Raw genomic sequence first — 22,500 nt, forward strand, 5'->3', positions numbered from 1 at the left:
ATTACTGGAATCCCAGGAAAGAATGAAAGCACAAGCAGTTAGAAGCATTACTCTCCCTCAGAGAAGTCGGCATGGTGAATGTTGTATTCAATTCCGTCGCAATTTCTGTGTTTCAGCGTTAAGTTGAAGGTCTAAAGGTTACAGGAAACCTTCCCATGTCCATCGGAGTCTATTACTGGAATCCCAGGAAAGAATCAAAATACTGACAGTTAGAAGCATTACTCTCCCGGACAAAAGTCGGCATGGTGCCTGTAGTATTCAATTCCGACGCAATTTCTGTGTTTCATCGTCAATTTGAATGTCCACAGGTTACAGTAAACCTTCCCTTGTCCATCGGAATCTATTACTGGATTCCCAGCAAAGACTCAAAGCACAGACAGAAGCAAGCATAACTCTACCGGACAGAAGTCGGCATGGTGCCTGTTGTATTCAATTCCGGCGCAATATCTTTGTATCGTCGTCAAGTTGAAGGTCCACAGGTTACAGTAAACCTTCCCAGGTCCATCGGAATCTGTTACTGGAATCCCAGCAAAGAATCAAAGCACAGACAGATAGAAGCATTACTCTCCCGGACAGAAGTCGGCATGGTGCCTGTTGTATTCAATTTCGACGCAATATCTGTGTTTCTTCGTCAAGTTGAAGTTGCACAGGTTACAGTAAACCTTCCCATGTCCATCGGAGTCTATTAGTGGAATGCCAGGAATGAATTAAAATACTGACAGTTAGAAGGATTACTCTCCTGGACAGATATCGTCATTGTGCCTGTTGTATTCAATTCCGACGCAATTTCTGTGTTTCATCGTCACGTGAAGGTCCACAGGTTACAGTAAACCTTCCCATGTCCATCGGAATCTATTACTGGAATCCCAGCAAAGAATCAAAGCACAGACAGATAGAAGCATTACTCTCCCGGACAGAAGTCGTCATGGTGCTTGTTGCATTCAATTCCGACGCAATATCTGTGTTTCTTCGTTAAGTTGAAGGTCCACAGGTTACAGTAAACCTTCCCATGTCCATCGGAGTCTATTACTGGAATCCCAGGAAAGAATTAAAATTCTGACAGTTAGAAGGAAAATCTCCCGGACAGATGTCGTCATTGTGCCAGTTGCATTCACTTCCGACGCAATTTCTGTGTTTCATCGTCAAGTTGAAGGTCCACAGGTTACAGTAAACCTTCCCATGTCCATCGGAATCTATTACTGGAATCCCAGCAAAGAATCAAAGCACAGACAGATAGATGCATTACTCTCCTGGACAGAAGCCGGCATGGTGCCTGTTGTATTCAATTGCGACGCAATATCTGTGTATCTTCGTCAAGTTGAAGGGCCACAGGTTACAGTAAACCTTCCCATGTCCATCGGAATCTATTACCGGAATCCCAGCAAAGAAACAAAGCACAGACAGATAGAAGCATTACTCTCCCGGACAGAAGTCGGCATGGTGCCTGTTGTATTCAATTCCGACGCAATATCTGTGTTTCGTCGTCAAGTTGAAGGTGCACAGGTTAAAGTAAACCCTCCCATGTCCATCGGAATCTATTACTGGAATCCCAGCAAAGAATCCAAGAACAGACAGACAGAAGCATTACTCTCCCGGGCAGAAGTCGGCATGGTGCCTGTTGTATTCAATTCCGACGCAATATCTGTGTTTCTTCGTCAAGTTGAAGGTCCACAGGTTACAGTAAACCTTCCCATGTCCATCGGAATCTATTACTGGAATCCCAGCAAAGACTCAAAGCACAGACAGAAGCAAGCATAACTCTACCGGACAGAAGTCGGCATGGTGCCTGTTGTATTCAATTCCGGCGCAATATCTTTGTATCGTCGTCAAGTTGAAGGTCCACAGGTTACAGTAAACCTTCCCAGGTCCATCGGAATCTGTTACTGGAATCCCAGCAAAGAATCAAAGCACAGACAGATAGAAGCATTACTCTCCCGGACAGAAGTCGGCATGGTGCCTGTTGTATTCAATTTCGACGCAATATCTGTGTTTCTTTGTCAAGTTGAAGTTGCACAGGTTACAGTAAACCTTCCCATGTCCATCGGAGTCTATTACTGGAATGCCAGGAAAGAATTAAAATTCTGACAGTTAGAAGGATTACTCTCCCCGACAGATGTCATCATTGTGCCTGTTGTATTCAATTCCGACGCAATTTCTGTGTTTCATCGTCAAGTTGAATGTCCACAGGTTACAGTAAACCTTCCCATGTCCATCGGAATCTATTACTCGAATCCCAGCTAAGAATCAAAGCACAGACAGATAGAAGCATTACTCTCCCGGACAGAAGTCGGCATGGTGTCAGTTGTATTCAATTCCGACGCAATATCTGTGTTTCTTCGTCAAGTTGAAGGTCCACAGGTTACAGTAAACATTCCCATGTCCATCGGAATCTATTACTGGAATCCCATCAAAGAATCAAAGCACAGACAGATAGAAGCATTACTCTCCCGGACAGAAGCCGGCATGGTGCCTGTTGTATTCAATTGCGACGCAATATCTGTGTATCTTCGTCAAGTTGAAGGGCCACAGGTTACAGTAAACCTTCCCATGTCCATCGGAATCTATTACCGGAATCCCAGCAAAGAAACAAAGCACAGACAGATAGAAGCATTACTCTCCCGGACAGAAGTCGGCATGGTGCCTGTTGTATTCAATTCCGACGCAATATCTGTGTTTCTTCGTCAAGTTGAAGGTGCACAGGTTAAAGTAAACCCTCCCATGTCCATCGGAATCTATTACTGGAATCCCAGCAAAGAATCCAAGCACAGACAGATAGAAGCATTACTCTCCGGGACAGAAGTCGGCATGGTGCCTGTTGTATTCAATTCCGACGCAATGTCTGTGTTTCTTCGTCAAGTTGAAGGTCCACAGGTTACAGCAAACCTTCCGATGTCCATCTGAATCTATTACAGGAATCCCAGGAAAGAATCAAAATACTGACAGTTAGAAGCATTACTCTCCCGGGCAGAAGTCGGCATGGTGCCTGGGATATTCTATTCCGACGCAATTTCTGTGTTTCATCGTCAAGTTGAAGGTCGAAAGGTTACAGTTAACCCTCCTATGTCCATCGGAATCTATTACTGGAATCCCCGGAATGAATCGAAGCACAGACAGACAGAAGCATTACTCTCCCGGAGAGAAGTCGGCATGGTGCCTGTTGTATTCAATTCCGACGCAATGTCTGTGTTTCATCGTCAAGTTGAAGGTCCACAGGTTACAGTAAACCGTCCCATGTCCATCGGAATCTATTACTGGAATCCCAGGAAAGAATGAAAGCACAAGCAGTTAGAAGCATTACTCTCCCTCAGAGAAGTCGGCATGGTGAATGTTGTATTCAATTCCGTCGCAATTTCTGTGTTTCAGCGTTAAGTTGAAGGTCTAAAGGTTACAGGAAACCTTCCCATGTCCATCGGAGTCTATTACTGGAATCCCAGGAAAGAATCAAAATACTGACAGTTAGAAGCATTACTCTCCCGGACAAAAGTCGGCATGGTGCCTGTAGTATTCAATTCCGACGCAATTTCTGTGTTTCATCGTCAATTTGAATGTCCACAGGTTACAGTAAACCTTCCCTTGTCCATCGGAATCTATTACTGGATTCCCAGCAAAGACTCAAAGCACAGACAGAAGCAAGCATAACTCTACCGGACAGAAGTCGGCATGGTGCCTGTTGTATTCAATTCCGGCGCAATATCTTTGTATCGTCGTCAAGTTGAAGGTCCACAGGTTACAGTAAACCTTCCCAGGTCCATCGGAATCTGTTACTGGAATCCCAGCAAAGAATCAAAGCACAGACAGATAGAAGCATTACTCTCCCGGACAGAAGTCGGCATGGTGCCTGTTGTATTCAATTTCGACGCAATATCTGTGTTTCTTCGTCAAGTTGAAGTTGCACAGGTTACAGTAAACCTTCCCATGTCCATCGGAGTCTATTAGTGGAATGCCAGGAAAGAATTAAAATTCTGACAGTTAGAAGGATTACTCTCCTGGACAGATGTCGTCATTGTGCCTGTTGTATTCAATTCCGACGCAATTTCTGTGTTTCATCGTCACGTGAAGGTCCACAGGTTACAGTAAACCTTCCCATGTCCATCGGAATCTATTACTGGAATCCCAGCAAAGAATCAAAGCACAGACAGATAGAAGCATTACTCTCCCGGACAGAAGTCGTCATGGTGCTTGTTGTATTCAATTCCGACGCAATATCTGTGTTTCTTCGTTAAGTTGAAGGTCCACAGGTTACAGTAAACCTTCCCATGTCCATCGGAGTCTATTACTGGAATCCCAGGAAAGAATTAAAATTCTGACAGTTAGAAGGAAAATCTCCCGGACAGATGTCGTCATTGTGCCAGTTGCATTCACTTCCGACGCAATTTCTGTGTTTCATCGTCAAGTTGAAGGTCCACAGGTTACAGTAAACCTTCCCATGTCCATCGGAATCTATTACTGGAATCCCAGCAAAGAATCAAAGCACAGACAGATAGATGCATTACTCTCCCGGACAGAAGCCGGCATGGTGCCTGTTGTATTCAATTGCGACGCAATATCTGTGTATCTTCGTCAAGTTGAAGGGCCACAGGTTACAGTAAACCTTCCCATGTCCATCGGAATCTATTACCGGAATCCCAGCAAAGAAACAAAGCACAGACAGATAGAAGCATTACTCTCCCGGACAGAAGTCGGCATGGTGCCTGTTGTATTCAATTCCGACGCAATATCTGTGTTTCGTCGTCAAGTTGAAGGTGCACAGGTTAAAGTAAACCCTCCCATGTCCATCGGAATCTATTACTGGAATCCCAGCAAAGAATCCAAGAACAGACAGACAGAAGCATTACTCTCCCGGGCAGAAGTCGGCATGGTGCCTGTTGTATTCAATTCCGACGCAATATCTGTGTTTCTTCGTCAAGTTGAAGGTCCACAGGTTACAGTAAACCTTCCCATGTCCATCGGAATCTATTACTGGAATCCCAGCAAAGACTCAAAGCACAGACAGAAGCAAGCATAACTCTACCGGACAGAAGTCGGCATGGTGCCTGTTGTATTCAATTCCGGCGCAATATCTTTGTATCGTCGTCAAGTTGAAGGTCCACAGGTTACAGTAAACCTTCCCAGGTCCATCGGAATCTGTTACTGGAATCCCAGCAAAGAATCAAAGCACAGACAGATAGAAGCATTACTCTCCCGGACAGAAGTCGGCATGGTGCCTGTTGTATTCAATTCCGACGCAATGTCTGTGTTTCTTCGTCAAGTTGAAGGTCCACAGGTTACAGTAAACCTTCCCATGTCCATCGGAATCTATTACTGGAATCCCAGCAAAGACTCAAAGCACAGACAGAAACAAGCATAACTCTACCGGACAGAAGTCGGCATGGTGCCTGTTGTATTCAATTCCGACGCAATATCTGTGTTTCTTTGTCAAGTTGAAGTTGCACAGGTTACAGTAAACCTTCCCATGTCCATCGGAGTCTATTACTGGAATGCCAGGAAAGAATTAAAATTCTGACAGTTAGAAGGATTACTCTCCCCGACAGATGTCGTCATTGTGCCTGTTGTATTCAATTCCGACGCAATTTCTGTGTTTCATCGTCAAGTTGAATGTCCACAGGTTACAGTAAACCTTCCCTTGTCCATCGGAATCTATTACTCGAATCCCAGCTAAGAATCAAAGCACAGACAGATAGAAGCATTACTCTCCCGGACAGAAGTCGGCATGGTGTCAGTTGTATTCAATTCCGACGCAATATCTGTGTTTCTTCGTCAAGTTGAAGGTCCACAGGTTACAGTAAACATTCCCATGTCCATCGGAATCTATTACTGGAATCCCAGCAAAGAATCAAAGCACAGACAGATAGAAGCATTACTCTCCCGGACAGAAGCCGGCATGGTGCCTGTTGTATTCAATTGCGACGCAATATCTGTGTATCTTCGTCAAGTTGAAGGGCCACAGGTTACAGTAAACCTTCCCATGTCCATCGGAATCTATTACCGGAATCCCAGCAATGAAACAAAGCACAGACAGATAGAAGCATTACTCTCCCGGACAGAAGTCGGAATGGTGCCTGTTGTATTCAATTCCGACGCAATATCTGTGTTTCTTCGTCAAGTTGAAGGTGCACAGGTTAAAGTAAACCCTCCCATGTCCATCGGAATCTATTACTGGAATCCCAGCAAAGAATCCAAGCACAGACAGATAGAAGCATTACTCTCCGGGACAGAAGTCGGCATGGTGCCTGTTGTATTCAATTCCGACGCAATGTCTGTGTTTCTTCGTCAAGTTGAAGGTCCACAGGTTACAGTAAACCTTCCCATGTCCATCGGAATCTATTACTGGAATCCCAGCAAAGACTCAAAGCACAGACAGAAACAAGCATAACTCTACCGGACAGAAGTCGGCATGGTGCCTGTTGTATTCAATTCCGGCGCAATATCTTTGTATCGTCGTCAAGTTGAAGGTCCACAGGTTACAGTAAACCTTCCCAGGTCCATCGGAATCTGTTACTGGAATCCCAGCAAAGAATCAAAGCACAGACAGATAGATGCATTGCTCTCCCGGACAGAAGTCGGCATGGTGCATGTTGTATTCAATTTCGACGCAATATCTGTGTTTCTTCGTCAAGTTGAAGGTGCACAGGTTACAGTAAACCTTCCCATGTCCATCGGAGTCTATTACTGGAATGCCAGGAAAGAATTAAAATTCTGACAGTTAGAAGGATTACTCTCCCCGACAGATGTCGTCATTGTGCCTGTTGTATTCAATTCCGACGCAATTTCTGTGTTTCATCGTCAAGTTGAATGTCCACAGGTTACAGTAAACCTTCCCATGTCCATCGGAATCTATTACTCGAATCCCAGCTAAGAATCAAAGCACAGACAGATAGAAGCATTACTCTCCCGGACAGAAGTCGGCATGGTGTCGGTAGTATTCAATTCCGACGCAATATCTGTGTTTCTTCGTCAAGTTGAAGGTCCACAGGTTACAGTAAACCTTCCCATGTCCATCGGAATCTATTACTGGAATCCCAGCAAAGAATCAAAGCACAGACAGATAGAAGCATTACTCTCCCGGACAGAAGTCGGCATGGTGCCTGTTGTAATCAATTCCGACGCAATATCTGTGTTTCTTCGTCAAGTTGAAGGTCCACAGGTTCCAGTAAACCTTCCCATGTGCATCGGAATCTATTAGTGGAATCCCAGCAAAGAATCAAAGCACAGACAGATAGAAGCATTACTCTCCCGGACAGAAGTCGTCATGGTGCTTGTTGTATTCAATTCCGACGCAATATCTGTGTTTCTTCGTTAAGTTGAAGGTCCACAGGTTACAGTAAACCTTCCCATGTCCATCGGAGTCTATTACTGGAATCCCAGGAAAGAATTAAAATTCTGACAGTTAGAAGGATTACTCTCCCGGACAGATGTCGTCATTGTGCCAGTTGCATTCACTTCCGACGCAATTTCTGTGTTTCATCGTCAAGTTGAAGGTCCACAGGTTACAGTAAACCTTCCCATGTCCATCGGAATCTATTACTGGAATCCCAGCAAAGAATCAAAGCACAGACAGATAGATGCATTACTCTCCCGGACAGAAGTCGGCATGGTGCCTGTTGTAATCAATTCCGACGCAATATCTGTGTTTCTTCGTCAAGTTGAAGGTCCACAGGTTACAGTAAACCTTCCCATGTCCATCGGAATCTATTACTGGAATCCCAGCAAAGAATCAAAGCACAGATAGATAGAAGCATTACTCTCCCGGACAGAAGTTGGCATGGTGCCTGTTGTATTCAATTCCGACGCAATATCTGTGTTTCTTCGTCAAGTTGAAGGTCCATAGGTTACAGTAAACCTTCCCATGTCCATCGGAGTCTATTACTGGAATCCCAGGAAAGAATTAAAATTCTGACAGTTAGAAGGATTACTCTCCCGGACAGATGTCGTCATTGTGCCTGTTGTATTCAATTCCGACACAATTTCTGTGTTTCATCGTCAAGTTGAAGGTCCACAGGGTACAGTAAACTTTCCCATGTCCATCGGAATCAATTACTGGAATCCCAGCAAAGAATCAAAGCACAGACAGATAGAAGCATTACTCTCCCGGACAGAAGACGGCATGGTGCCTGTTGTATTCAATTCCGACGCAATATCTGTGTTTCTTCGTCAAGTTGAAGGTCCACAGGTTACAGTAAACTTTCCCATGTCCATCGGAGTCTATTACTGGAATCCCAGGAAAGAATTAAAATTCTGACAGTCAGAAGGATTACTCTCCCGGAGAGATGTAGTCATTGCGCCTGTTGTATTCAATTCCGACGCAATTTCTGTGTTTCATCGTCAAGTTGATGGTCCACAGGTTACAGTAAACCTCCCCATGTCCATCGGAATCTATTACTGGAATCCCAGGAATGAATCAAAGCACAGACAGTTAGAAGCATTACTCTCCCGGAGAGAAGTCGGCATTGTGCCTGGTGTATTCAATTCCGACGCAATTTCTGTGTTTCATCGTCATTGTTGAAGGTCTAAAGGTTGCAGGAAACCTTCCCATGTCCATCGGAGTCTATTACTGGAATCCTAGGAAAGAATCAAAATACTGACAGAAGCATTACTCTCCCGGACAAAAGTCGGCATGGTGCCTGTTGTATTCAATTCCGACGCAATTTCTGTGTTCCATCGTCAATTTGAATGTCCACAGGTTACAGTAAATCTTCCTATGTCCATCGGAATCTATTACTGGATTCCCACGAAAGAATCAAAACACAGACAGTTAGAAGCATTACTCCCCCGGGGAGAAGTCGGCATGGTGCCAGTTGTATTCAATTTCGACACAATTTCTGTGTTTCATCCTCAAGGTGAAGGTCCACAGGTTGCAAATAACCTTCCCATGTCCATCGGAATCTATTACTGGAATCCCAGGAAAGAATCAATGGACAAACAGTTAGAAGCATTACTCTAACTTAGAGAAGTCGGCATGGTGAATGTTGTATTCAATTCTGACGCAATTTCTGTGTTTCATCGTCAAGTTGAAGGTCCACAGGTTACAGTAAACGTTCCCATGTGCATCGGAATCTATTACTGGAATCCCAGGAAAGAGTCAAAGCAAAGACAGTTACAAACATTACTCTCCCTGACAGAATTCGGCATGGTGCCTGTTGTATTCAATTCCGGCGCAATTTCTGTGTATCATTGTCAAGTTGAGGGTCCAAAGGTTACAGTAAACCTTCCCATGTCCATCGGAATCTATTACTGGAATCCCAGGAAAGAATGAAAGCACAAGCAGTTAGAAGCATTACTCCCCTCAGAGAAGTCAGCATGGTGAATGTTGTATTCAATTCCGTCGCAATTTCTCTGTTTCATCGTCAAGTTGAAGGTCTAAAGGTTACAGTTAACCCACCTATGTCCATCGGAATCTATTACTGGAATCCCCGGAATGAATCAAAGCACAGACAGATAGAAGCATTACTCTCCCGGAGAGAAGTCGGCATGGTGCCTGTTGTATTCAATTCCGACGCAATGTCTGTGTTTCATCGTCAAGTTGAAGGTCCACAGGTTACAGTAAACCGTCCCATGTCCATCGGAATCTATTACTGGAATCCCAGGAAAGAATGAAAGCACAAGCAGTTAGAAGCATTACTCCCCTCAGAGAAGTCAGCATGGTGAATGTTGTATTCAATTCCGTCGCAATTTCTCTGTTTCATCGTCAAGTTGAAGGTCTAAAGGTTACAGGAAACCTTCCCATGTTGATCGGAGTCTATTACTGGAATCCCAGGAAAGAATCAAAATACTGACTGTTAGAAGCATTACTCTCCCGGACAAAAGTCGGCATGGTGCCTGTAGTATTCAATTCCGACGCAATTTCTGTGTTTCATCGTCAATTTGAATGTCCACAGGTTACAGTAAACCTTCCCTTGTCCATCGGAATCTATTACTGGATTCCCACAAAAGAATCAAAGCACAGACAGTTAGAAGCATTACTCCCCCGGGGAGAAGTCGGCATGGTGCCAGTTGTATTCAATTTCGACACAATTTCTGTGTTTCATCCTCAAGGTGAAGGTCCACAGGTTGCAATTAACATTCCCATGTCCATCGGAATCTATTACTGGAATCCCGGGAAAGAGTCAAAGCACAAACAGTTAGAAGCATTACTCTCCCTCAGAGAAGTCGGCATGGTGAATGTTGTATTCAATTCCGACGCAATTACTGTGTTCCATCGTCAAGTTGAAGGTCGAAAGGTTACAGTTAACCCACCTATGTCCATCGGAATCTATTACTGGAATCCCCGGAATGAATCAAAGCACAGACAGATAGAAGCATTACTCTCCCGGAGAGAAGTCGGCATGGTGCCTGTTGTATTCAATTCCGACGCAATGTCTGTGTTTCATCGTCAAGTTGAAGGTCCACAGGTTACAGTAAACCGTCCCATGTCCATCGGAATCTATTACTGGTATCCCAGGAAAGAATGAAAGCACCAGCAGTTAGAAGCATTACTCCCCTCAGAGATGTCAGCATGGTGAATGTTGTATTCAATTCCGTCGCAATTTCTCTGTTTCATCGTCAAGTTGAAGGTCTAAAGGTTACAGGAAACCTTCCCATGTTGATCGGAGTCTATTACTGGAATCCCAGGAAAGAATCAAAATACTGACTGTTAGAAGCATTACTCTCCCGGACAAAAGTCGGCATGGTGCCTGTAGTATTCAATTCCGACGCAATTTCTGTGTTTCATCGTCAAGTTGAAGGTCCACAGGTTACAGTAAACGTTCCCCTGTCCATCGGAATCTATTACTGGAATACCAGGAAAGAGTCAAAGCAAAGACAGTTAGAAGCATTACTCTCCCGGACAGAAGTCGGCATGGTGCCTGTTGTATTCTATTCCGACGCAATTTCTATAATTCAGCTTCAAGTTGAAGGTCCACAGGTTACAGTAAACCTTCCCATGTCCATCGGAATCTATTACTGGAATCCCAGGAAAGATTCAAAGCACAGACAGTTAGAAGCATTACTCTCCCGGACAGAAGTCGGCACGGTGCCTGTTGTATTCAATTCCGACGCAATTTCTGTGTTTCATCGTCAAGTTGAATTTCCACAGGTTATAGTAAATCTTCCCATGTCCATCGGAATCTATTACTGAAATCCCAGGAAAGAATCAAAGCACAGACTGATAGAAGCATTACTCTCCCGGACAGAATTCGGCATGGTGCCTGTTTAATTCAATTCCGGCGAAATTTCTGTGTATCATCGTGAAGTTGAAGGTCCACAGGTTACAGTAAACCTTCCCATGTCCATCGGAATCTATTACTGGAATCCCAGGAATAAATCAAAGCACAGACAGATAGAAGCATTACTCTCGCGGACAGAATTCGTCACGGTGCGTGTTGTGATCAATTCCGACGCAATTTCTGTCTTTCACCGTCAAGTTGAAGGTCCACAGGGTACAGTAAACCTTCCCATGTCCATCGGAATCTATTACTATAATCCCAGGAAAGAGTCAAAGCACAGACAGTTAGAAGCATTACTCTCCCGAAGAGAAGTCGGCTTGGTGCCTGTTGTATTCAATTCCGACGCAATGTCCGTTTTTCATCGTCGAGTTGAAGGTCCACAGGTTACAGCAAACCTTCCGATGTCCATCGGAATCTATTACAGGAATCCCAGGAAAGAAACAAAATACTGACAGTTAGAAGCATTACTCTCCCGGGCATAAGTCGGCATGGTGCCTGGGTTATTCAATTCCGACGCAATTTCTGTGTTTCATCGTCAAGTTGAAGGTCGAAAGGTTACAGTTAACCCTCCTATGTCCATCGGAATCTATTACTGGAATCCCCGGAATGAATCAAAGCACAGACAGATAGAAGCATTACTCTCCCGGAGATAAGTCGGCATGGTGCCTGTTGTATTCAATTCCGACGCAATGTCTGTGTTTCATCGTCAAGTTGAAGGTCCACAGGTTACAGTAAACCGTCCCATGTCCATCGGAATCTATTACTGGAATCCCAGGAAAGATTCAAAGCACAGACAGTTAGAAGCATTACTCTCCCGGACAGAAGTCGGCACGGTGCCTGTTGTATTCAATTCCGACGCAATTTCTGTGTTTCATCGTCAAGTTGAATTTCCACAGGTTATAGTAAATCTTCCCATGTCCATCGGAATCTATTACTGAAATCCCAGGAAAGAATCAAAGCACAGACTGATAGAAGCATTACTCTCCCGGACAGAATTCGGCATGGTGCCTGTTTTATTCAATTCCGGCGAAATTTCTGTGTATCAACGTGAAGTTGAAGGTCCACAGGTTACAGTAAACCTTCCCATGTCCATCGGAATCTATTACTGGAATCCCAGGAATGAATCAAAGCACAGACAGATGGAAGCATTACTCTCGCGGACAGAATTCGTCACGGTGCGTGTTGTGTTCAATTCCGACGCAATTTCTGTCTTTCACAGTCAAGTTGAAGGTCCACAGGTTACAGTAAACCGTCCCATGTCCATCGAAATCTATTACTGGAATCCCAGGAAAGAGGCAAAGCACAGACAGTTAGAAGCATTACTCTCCCGGACAGAAATCGGCACGGTGCCTGTTGTATTCAATTCCGACGCAATTTCTGTGTTCCATCGTCACGTTGAAGGTCCACAGGTTACAGTAAACCTTCCAATGTACAACGGAATCTATTACTGGAGTCCCAGGAAGGAATCAATGCATAGGCACTTATAGGCATTATATTCCCGGAGAGAAGTCGGCATGGTGCCGGTTGCATTCAATTCCGACGCAGTTTCTGTGTCTCCTCGTCAAGTTGAAGATCCACAGGTTACAGTAAACCTTCCCATGTCCACCGAAGGGTTTTACTGGAATCCCAGGAAAGAATCAAAATACTGACAGTTAGAAGAATTACTCTATCGGGCAGAAGTCGGCATGGTGCCTGTTGTATTCAATTCCGACGCAAGCTCTGTGTTTCATCGTCAAGTTGAAGGTCGACAGGTTACAGTTAACTCTCCCATGTCCAACGGAATCAATTACTGAAATCCCCGGAAAGAATCAAAGCACAGGCAGATAGAAGCATTACTCGCCGGATAGAGGTCGGCATGGTGCCTGTTGTATTCAACTCCGACGCAATTTCTGTGTTTCATCGTCAAGTTGAAGGTCGACAGGTTACGGTAAACCTTCCCATGTCCATCGGAATCTATTACTGTAATCCCCGGAAAGAATCAAAGCAGAGACACATAGTAGCATCACTCTCCCGGACAGAAGTCGGCATGGTGCATGTTGTATTCAATTCCGACGCAATTTCTGTGTTTCAACGTCAAGTAGAAGGTCCACAGGTTACAGTAAACCTAACCATGTCCATCGGAATCTGTAACTGGAATCCCAGGAAAGAATCAAAGCACAGTCAGATAGGGGCATTACTCTCCCGGACAGAAGTCGGCATGGTGCCTGTTGTATTCAATTAGGACGCAATGTCTGTGTTTCATCGTCAAGTTGAAGGTCCACAGGTTACAGTAAACCGTCCCATGTCCATCGAAGTCTATTACTGTAATCCCAGCAAGGAATAAATGCACAGACAGATAGAAGCATTACTCTCCCGGACAGAAGTCGGCATGGAGCCTGTTGTATTCAATTCCGACGCAATATCTGTGTTTCTTCGTCAAGTTGAAGGTCCACAGGTTACAGTAAAACTTCCCATGTCCATCGGAATCTATTACTGGAATCCCAGCAAAGAATCAAAGCACAGACAGATAGAAGCATTACTCTCCCGGACAGAAGTCGGCAGGGTGCCTGCTGTATTCCTTTCCGACGCAATTTATGTGTTTCATCGTCAAGTTGAAGGTCCACAGGTTACAGGAAACCTTCGCATGTCCATCGGAATCTATTACTGGAATCCCAGCAAAGAATCAAAGCACAGACAGATAGAAGCATTACTCTCCCGGACAGAAGTCGGCATGGTGCCTGATGTATTCAATTCCGACGCAATTTCTGTGTTTCATCGTCAAGTTGAAGGTCCACAGGATACAGTAAACCTTCCCATGTCCATCGGAGTCTACTACTGGAATCCCAGCAAAGATTCAAAGCACAGACAGATAGAAGCATTACTCTCACGGCCAGAAGTCGGCATGGTGATTGTTGTATTCAATTCCGACGCAATATCTGTGTTTCTTCGTCAAGTTGAAGGTGCACAGGTCACAGTAAATCTTCCCATGTCCATCGGAATCTATTACTGGAATCCCAGCAAAGAATCAAAGCACAGACAGATAGAAGCATTACTCTCCCCAACAGAAGTCGGCATGGTGCATGTTGTATTCAATTCCGACGCAATATCTGTGTTTCTTCGTCAAGTTGAAGGTCCACAGGTTACACTAAACCTTCCCATGTCAATCAGAGTCTATTACTGGAATCCCAGGAAAGAATTAAAATTTTGACAGTTAGAAGGATTACTCTCCCGGACAGAAGTCGGCATGGTGCCTGTTGTATTCAATTCCGACGCAATTTCTGTGTTTCATCGTTTAAGGTCCACAGGTTACAGTACACCTTCCCATGTCCATCGGAATCTATTACTGGAATCCCAGCAAAGAAACAAAGCACAGACAGATAGAAGCATTACTCTCCCGGACAGAAGTCGGGAAGGTGCCTGTTGTATTCAATTCCGACGCAATATCTGCGTTTCTTCGTCAAGTTGAAGGTCCACTGGTTACAGTAAACCTTCCCATGTCCATCGGAGTCTATTACTGGAATCCCAGGGTGGAATTAAAATTCTGACAGTTAGAAGGATTACCCTCCCGGACAGATGTCGTCATTGTGCCTGTTGTAATCAATTCCGACGCAATTTCTGTGTTTCTTCGTCAAGTTGAAGGTCCACAGGTTGCAGTAAACCTTCCCATGTCCATCGGAATCTATTACTGGAATCCCAGCAAAGTATCAAAGCAAACACAGATAGATGCATTACTCTCCCGGACAGACGTCGGCATGGTGCCTGTTGTATTCAATTCCGACGCAATATCTGTGTTACTTCGTCAAGTTGAAGGTCCACAGGGAACAGTATCCTTCCCATGTCCATCGTAATCTATTACTGGAATCCCAGCAAAGAATCAAAGCACAGACAGATAGAGGCATTACTCTCCCGAACAGAAGTCGTCATGGTGCCTGTTGTATTCAATTCCGACGCAATATCTGTGTTTCATAGTCAAGTTGAAGGTCCACAGGTTACAGTAAACCCTCCCATGTCCATCGGAGTCTATTATTGGAATCCCAGCAAAGGATCAAAGCACAGACAGATAGAAGCATTACTCTCCCGGACAGAAGTCGGCATGGTGCCTGTTGTATTCAATTCCGACGCAATATCTGTGTTTCTTCGTCAAGTTGAAGGTCCACAGGTTACAGTAAACCTTCCCATGTCCATCGGAGTCTATTACTGGAATCCCAGGAAAGAATTAAAATTCTGACAGTTAGAAGGATTACTCTCCTGGACAGATGTCGTCATTGTGCCTGTTGTATTCAATTCCGACGCAATTTCTGTGTTTCATCGTCACGTGAAGGTCCACAGGTTACAGTAAACCTTCCCATGTCCATCGGAATCTATTACCGGAATCCCAGAAAAGAATCAAAGCACAGACAGATAGAAGCACTACTCTCCCGGACAGAAGTCGGGATGGTGCCTGTTGTATTCAATTCCGACGCAATATCTGCGTTTCTACGTCAAGTTGACGGTCCACTGGTTACAGTAAACCTTCCCTTGTCCATCTGAGTCTATTACTGGAATCCCAGGGTAGAATTAAAATTCTGACAGTTAGAAGGATTACTCTCCCGGACAGATGTCGTCATTGTGCCTGTTGTATTCAATTACGACGCAATTTCTGTGTTTCTTCGTCAAGTTGAAGGTCCACAGGTTGCAGTAAACCTTCCCATGTCCATCGGAATCTATTACTGGAATCCCAGCAAAGAATCAAAGCACAGACAGATAGAAGCATTTCTCTCCCGGACAGAAGTCGGCATGGTGCCTGTTGTATTCAATTCCGACGCAATAACTGTGTTTCTTCGTCAAGTTGAAGGTGCACAGGTTACAGTAAATCTACCCATGTCCATCGGAACCTATTACTGGAATCCCAGCAGAGAATCAAAGCACAGACAGATAGAAGCATTACTCTCCCGGACAGAAGTCGGCATGGTGCCTGTTGTATTCAATTGCGACGCAATATCTGTGTATCTTCGTCAAGTTGAAGGGCCACAGGTTACAGTAAACCTTCCCATGTCCATCGGAATCTATTATTGGAATCCCAGCAAAGAAACAACGCACAGACAGATAGAAGCATTACTCTCCCGGACAGAAGTCGACATGGTGGCTGTTGTATTCAATTCCGACGCAATATCTGTGTTTTTTCGTCAAGTTGAAGGTGCACAGGTTACAGTAAACCCTCCCATGTCCATCGGAATCTATTACTGGAATCCCAGCAAAGAATCCAAGCACAGACAGATAGAAGCATTACTCTCCCGGACAGAAGTTGGCATGGTGCCTGTTGTATTCAATTCCGACGCAATATCTGTGTTTCTTCGTCAAGTTGAAGGTCCACAGGTTACAGTAAACCTTCCCATGTCCATCGGAATCTATTACTGGAATCCCAGCAAAGAATCAAAGCACAGACAGAAAGAAGCATAACTCTACCGGACAGAAGTCGGCATGGTGCCTGTTGTATTCAATTCCGGCGCAATATCTTTGTATCTTCGTCAAGTTGAAGGTCCACAGGTTACAGTAAACCTTCCCAGGTCCATCGGAACCTATTACTGGAATCCCAGCAAAGAATCAAAGCACAGACAGATAGAAGCATTACTCTCCCGGACAGAAGTCGGCATGGTGCCTGTTGTATTCAATTCCGACGCAATAACTGCGTTTCTTCGTCAAGTTGAAGGTCCACTGGTTACAGTAAACCTTCCCATGTCCATCGGAGTCTATTACTGGAATCCCAGGGTGGAATTAAAATTCTGACAGTTAGAAGGATTACCCTCCCGGACAGATGTCGTCATTGTGCCTGTTGTAATCAATTCCGACGCAATTTCTGTGTTTCTTCGTCAAGTTGCAGGTCCACAGGTTGCAGTAAACCTTCCCATGTCCATCGGAATCTATTACTGGAATCCCAGCAAAGTATCAAAGCAAACACAGATAGATGCATTACTCTCCCGGACAGACGTCGGCATGGTGCCTGTTGTATTCAATTCCGACGCAATATCTGTGTTACTTCGTCAAGTTGAAGGTCCACAGGGAACAGTATCCTTCCCATGTCCATCGTAATCTATTACTGGAATCCCAGCAAAGAATCAAAGCACAGACAGATAGAGGCATTACTCTCCCGAACAGAAGTCGTCATGGTGCCTGTTGTATTCAATTCCGACGCAATATCTGTGTTTCATAGTCAAGTTGAAGGTCCACAGGTTACAGTAAACCCTCCCATGTCCATCGGAGTCTATTATTGGAATCCCAGCAAAGGATCAAAGCACAGACAGATAGAAGCATTACTCTCCCGGACAGAAGTCGGCATGGTGCCTGTTGTATTCAATTCCGACGCAATATCTGTGTTTCTTCGTCAAGTTGAAGGTCCACAGGTTACAGTAAACCTTCCCATGTCCATCGGAGTCTATTACTGGAATCCCAGGAAAGAATTAAATCTCTGACAGTTAGAAGGATTACTCTCCTGGACAGATGTCGTCATTGTGCCTGTTGTATTCAATTCCGACGCAATTTCTGTGTTTCATCGTCACGTGAAGGTCCACAGGTTACAGTAAACCTTCCCATGTCCATCGGAATCTATTACCGGAATCCCAGAAAAGAATCAAAGCACAGACAGATAGAAGCACTACTCTCCCGGACAGAAGTCGGGATGGTGCCTGTTGTATTCAATTCCGACGCAATATCTGCGTTTCTACGTCAAGTTGACGGTCCACTGGTTACAGTAAACCTTCCCTTGTCCATCTGAGTCTATTACTGGAATCCCAGGGTAGAATTAAAATTCTGACAGTTAGAAGGATTACTCTCCCGGACAGATGTCGTCATTGTGCCTGTTGTATTCAATTACGACGCAATTTCTGTGTTTGTTCGTCAAGTTGAAGGTCCACAGGTTGCAGTAAACCTTCCCATGTCCATCGGAATCTATTACTGGAATCCCAGCAAAGAATCAAAGCACAGACAGATAGAAGCATTTCTCTCCCGGACAGAAGTCGGCATGGTGCCTGTTGTATTCAATTCCGACGCAATAACTGTGTTTCTTCGTCAAGTTGAAGGTGCACAGGTTACAGTAAATCTACCCATGTCCATCGGAACCTATTACTGGAATCCCAGCAGAGAATCAAAGCACAGACAGATAGAAGCATTACTCTCCCGGACAGAAGTCGGCATGGTGCCTGTTGTATTCAATTGCGACGCAATATCTGTGTATCTTCGTCAAGTTGAAGGGCCACAGGTTACAGTAAACCTTCCCATGTCCATCGGAATCTATTATTGGAATCCCAGCAAAGAAACAACGCACAGACAGATAGAAGCATTACTCTCCCGGACAGAAGTCGACATGGTGGCTGTTGTATTCAATTCCGACGCAATATCTGTGTTTTTTCGTCAAGTTGAAGGTGCACAGGTTACAGTAAACCCTCCCATGTCCATCGGAATCTATTACTGGAATCCCAGCAAAGAATCCAAGCACAGACAGATAGAAGCATTACTCTCCCGGACAGAAGTTGGCATGGTGCCTGTTGTATTCAATTCCGACGCAATATCTGTGTTTCTTCGTCAAGTTGAAGGTCCACAGGTTACAGTAAACCTTACCATGTCCATCGGAATCTATTACTGGAATCCCAGCAAAGAATCAAAGCACAGACAGAAAGAAGCATAACTCTACCGGACAGAAGTCGGCATGGTGCCTGTTGTATTCAATTCCGGCGCAATATCTTTGTATCTTCGTCAAGTTGAAGGTCCACAGGTTACAGTAAACCTTCCCAGGTCCATCGGAACCTATTACTGGAATCCCAGCAAAGAATCAAAGCACAGACAGATAGAAGCATTACTCTCCCGGACAGAAGTCGGCATGGTGCCTGTTGTATTCAATTTCGACGTAATATTTGTGTTTCTTCGTCAAGTTGAAGGTGCACAGGTTACAGTAAACCTTCCCATGTCCATCGGAGTCTATTACTGGAATGCCAGGAAAGAATTAAAATTCTGACAGTTAGAAGGATTACTCTCCCCGACAGATGTCGTCATTGTGCCTGTTGTATTCAATTCCGACACAATTTCTGTGTTTCATCGTCAAGTTGAATGTCCACAGGTTACAGTAAACCATCCCATGTCCATCGGAATCTATTACTCGAATCCCAGCTAAGAATCAAAGCACAGACAGATAGAAGCATTACTCTCCCGGACAGAAGTCGGCATGGTGTCTGTTGTATTCAATTCCGACGCAATATCTGTGTTTCTTCGTCAAGTTGAAGGTCCAAAGGTTACAGTAAACCTTCCCATGTCCATCGGAATCTATTACTGGAATCCCAGCAAATAATCAAAGCACAGAAAGATAGAAGCATTACTCTCCCGGACAGAAGTCGGCATGGTGCCTGTTGTAATCAATTCCGACGCAATATCTGTGTTTCTTCGTCAAGTTGAAGGTCCACAGGTTACAGGAAACCTTCCCATGTCCATCGGAATCTATTACTGGAATCCCAGCAAAGAATCAAAGCACAGGCAGATAGAAGCATTACTCTCCCGGACAGAAGTCGGCATGGTGCCTGTTGTATTCAATTCCGACGCAATATCTGTGTTTCTTCGTCAAGTTGAAGGTCCACAGGTTACAATAAACCTTCCAATGTCCATCGGAGTCTATTACTGGAAACCCAGGAAAGAATTAAAATTCTGACAGTTAGAAGGATTACTCTCCCGGACAGATGTCGTCATTGTGCCTGTTGTATTCAATTCCGACGCAATTTCTGTGTTTCATCGTCAAGTTGAAGGTCCACAGGTTACAGTAAACTTTCCCATGTCCATCGGAATCTATTACTGGAATCCCAGCAAAGAATCAAAGCACAGACAGATAGAAGCATTACTCTCCCGGACAGAAGTCGGCATGGTGCCTGTTGTATTCAATTCCGACGCATTATCTGTGTTTCTTCGTCAAGTTGAAGGTCCACAGGTTACAGTAAACCTTCCCATGTCCATCGGAGTAATTACTGGAATCCCAGGAAAGAATTAAATTTCTGACAGTTAGAAGGATTACTTTCCCGGACAGATATCGTCATTGTGACTGTTGTATTCAATTCCGACGCAATTTCTGTGTTTCATCGTCAAGTTGAAGGTCCACAGGTTACAGTAAACCTTCCCATGTCCATCGGAACCTATTACTGGAATCCCAGCAAAGAATCAAAGCACAGACAGATAGAAGCATTACTCTCCCGGACAGAAGTCGGCATGGTGCCTGTGGTATTCAATTCCGATGCAATATCTGTGTTTCTTCGTCAAGTTGAAGGTCCACAGGTTACAGTAAACCTTCCCATGTCCATCGGAGTCTATTACTGGAATCCGAGGAAAGAATTAAAATTCTGACAGTTAGAAAGATTACTCTCCCGGAGAGATGTCGTCATTGTGCCTGTTGTATTCAATTCCGACGCAATTTCTGTGTTTCATCGTCAAGTTGAAGGTCCACAGGTTACAGTAAACCTTCCCATGTCCATCGGAATCTATTACTGGAATCCCAGCAAAGAATCAAAGCACAGACAGATAGAAGCATTACTCTCCCGGACAGAAGTCGGCATGGTGCCTGTTGTATTCAATATCGACGCAATATCTGTGTTTTTTCGTCAAGTTGAAGGTCCACAGGTTACAGTAAACCTTCTCATGTCCATCGGAGTCTATTACTGGAATCCCAGGAAAGAATTAAAATTGTGACAGTTAGAAGGATTACTTTCCTGGACAGATGTGGTCATTGTGACTGTTGTATTCAATTCCGACGCAATTTCTGTGTTTCATCGTCAAGTTGAAGGTCCACAGGTTACAGTAAACCTTCCCATGTCCATCGGAATCTATTACTGGAATCCCAGCAAAGAATCAAAGCACAGACAGATAGAAGCATTACTCTCCCGGACAGAAGTCGGCATGGTGTCTGTTGTATTCAATTCCGACGCAATATCTGTGCTTCTTCGTCAAGTTGAAGGTCCACAGGTTACAGTAAACCTTCCCATGTCCATCGGAATCTATTACTGGAATCCCAGCAAAGAATCAAAGCACAGACAGATAGAAGCATTACTCTCCCGGACACAAGTCCTTGTGGTGCCTGTTGTATTCAATTCCGACGCAATATCTGTGTTTCTTCGTCAAGTTGAAGGTCCACAGGTTACAGTAAACCTTCCCATGTCCATCGGAGTCTATTACTGGAATCCCAGGAAAGAATTAAAATTCTGACAGTTAGAAGGATTACTTTCCCGGACAGATGTCGTCATTGTGACTGTTGTATTCAATTCCGACGCAATTTCTGTGTTTCATCGTCAAGTTGAAGGTCCACAGGTTACAGTAAACCTTGCCATGTCCATCGGAATCTATTACTGGAATCCCAGCAAAGAATCAAAGCACAGACAGATAGAAGCATTACTCTCCCGGACAGAAGTCGGCATGGTGTCTGTTGTATTCAATTCCGACGCAATATCTGTGCTTCTTCGTCAAGTTGAAGGTCCACAGGTTACAGTAAACCTTCCCATGTCCATCGGAATCTATTACTGGAATCCCAGCAAAGAATCAAAGCACAGACAGATAGAAGCATTACTCTCCCGGACAGAAGTCGGCATGGTGCCTGTTGTATTCAATATCGACGCAATATCTGTGTTTCTTCGTCAAGTTGAAGGTCCACAGGTTACAGTAAACCTTCCCATGTCCATCGGAGTCTATTACTGGAATGCCAGGAAAGAATTAAAATTCTGACAGTTAGAAGGATTACTTTCCCGGACAGATGTCGTCATTGTGTCTGTTGTATTCCATTCCGACGCAATTTCTGTGTTTCATCGTCAAGTTGAATGTCCACAGGTTACAGTAAACATTCCCATGTCCATCGGAATCTATTACTCGAATCCCAGCTAAGAATCAAAGCACAGACAGATAGAAGCATTACTCTCCCGGACAGAAGTCGGCATGGTGTCTGTTGTATTCAATTCCGACGCAATATCTGCGTTTCTTCGTCAAGTTGAAGGTCCACAGGTTACGGTAAACCTTCCCATGTCCATCGGAATCTATTACTGGAATCCCAGCAAAGAATCAAGGCACAGACAGATAGAAGCATTACTCTCCCGGAGAGAAGTCGGTATGGTGCCTGATGTAATCAATTCCGACGCAATATCTGTGTTTCTTCGTCAAGTTGAAGGTCCACAGGTTACAGTAAACCTTCCCATGTTCATCGGAATCTATTACTGGAATCCCAGCAAAGAATCAAAGCACAGACAGATAGAAGCATTACTCTCCCGGACACAAGTCCTCGTGGTGCCTCTTGTATTCAATTCCGACGCAATATCTGTGTTTCTTCGTT

Source organism: Schistocerca americana, chromosome 4, assembly GCF_021461395.2.
Source record: "Schistocerca americana isolate TAMUIC-IGC-003095 chromosome 4, iqSchAmer2.1, whole genome shotgun sequence".
In the NCBI taxonomy this organism is placed as follows: Eukaryota; Metazoa; Arthropoda; class Insecta; order Orthoptera; family Acrididae; genus Schistocerca; species Schistocerca americana.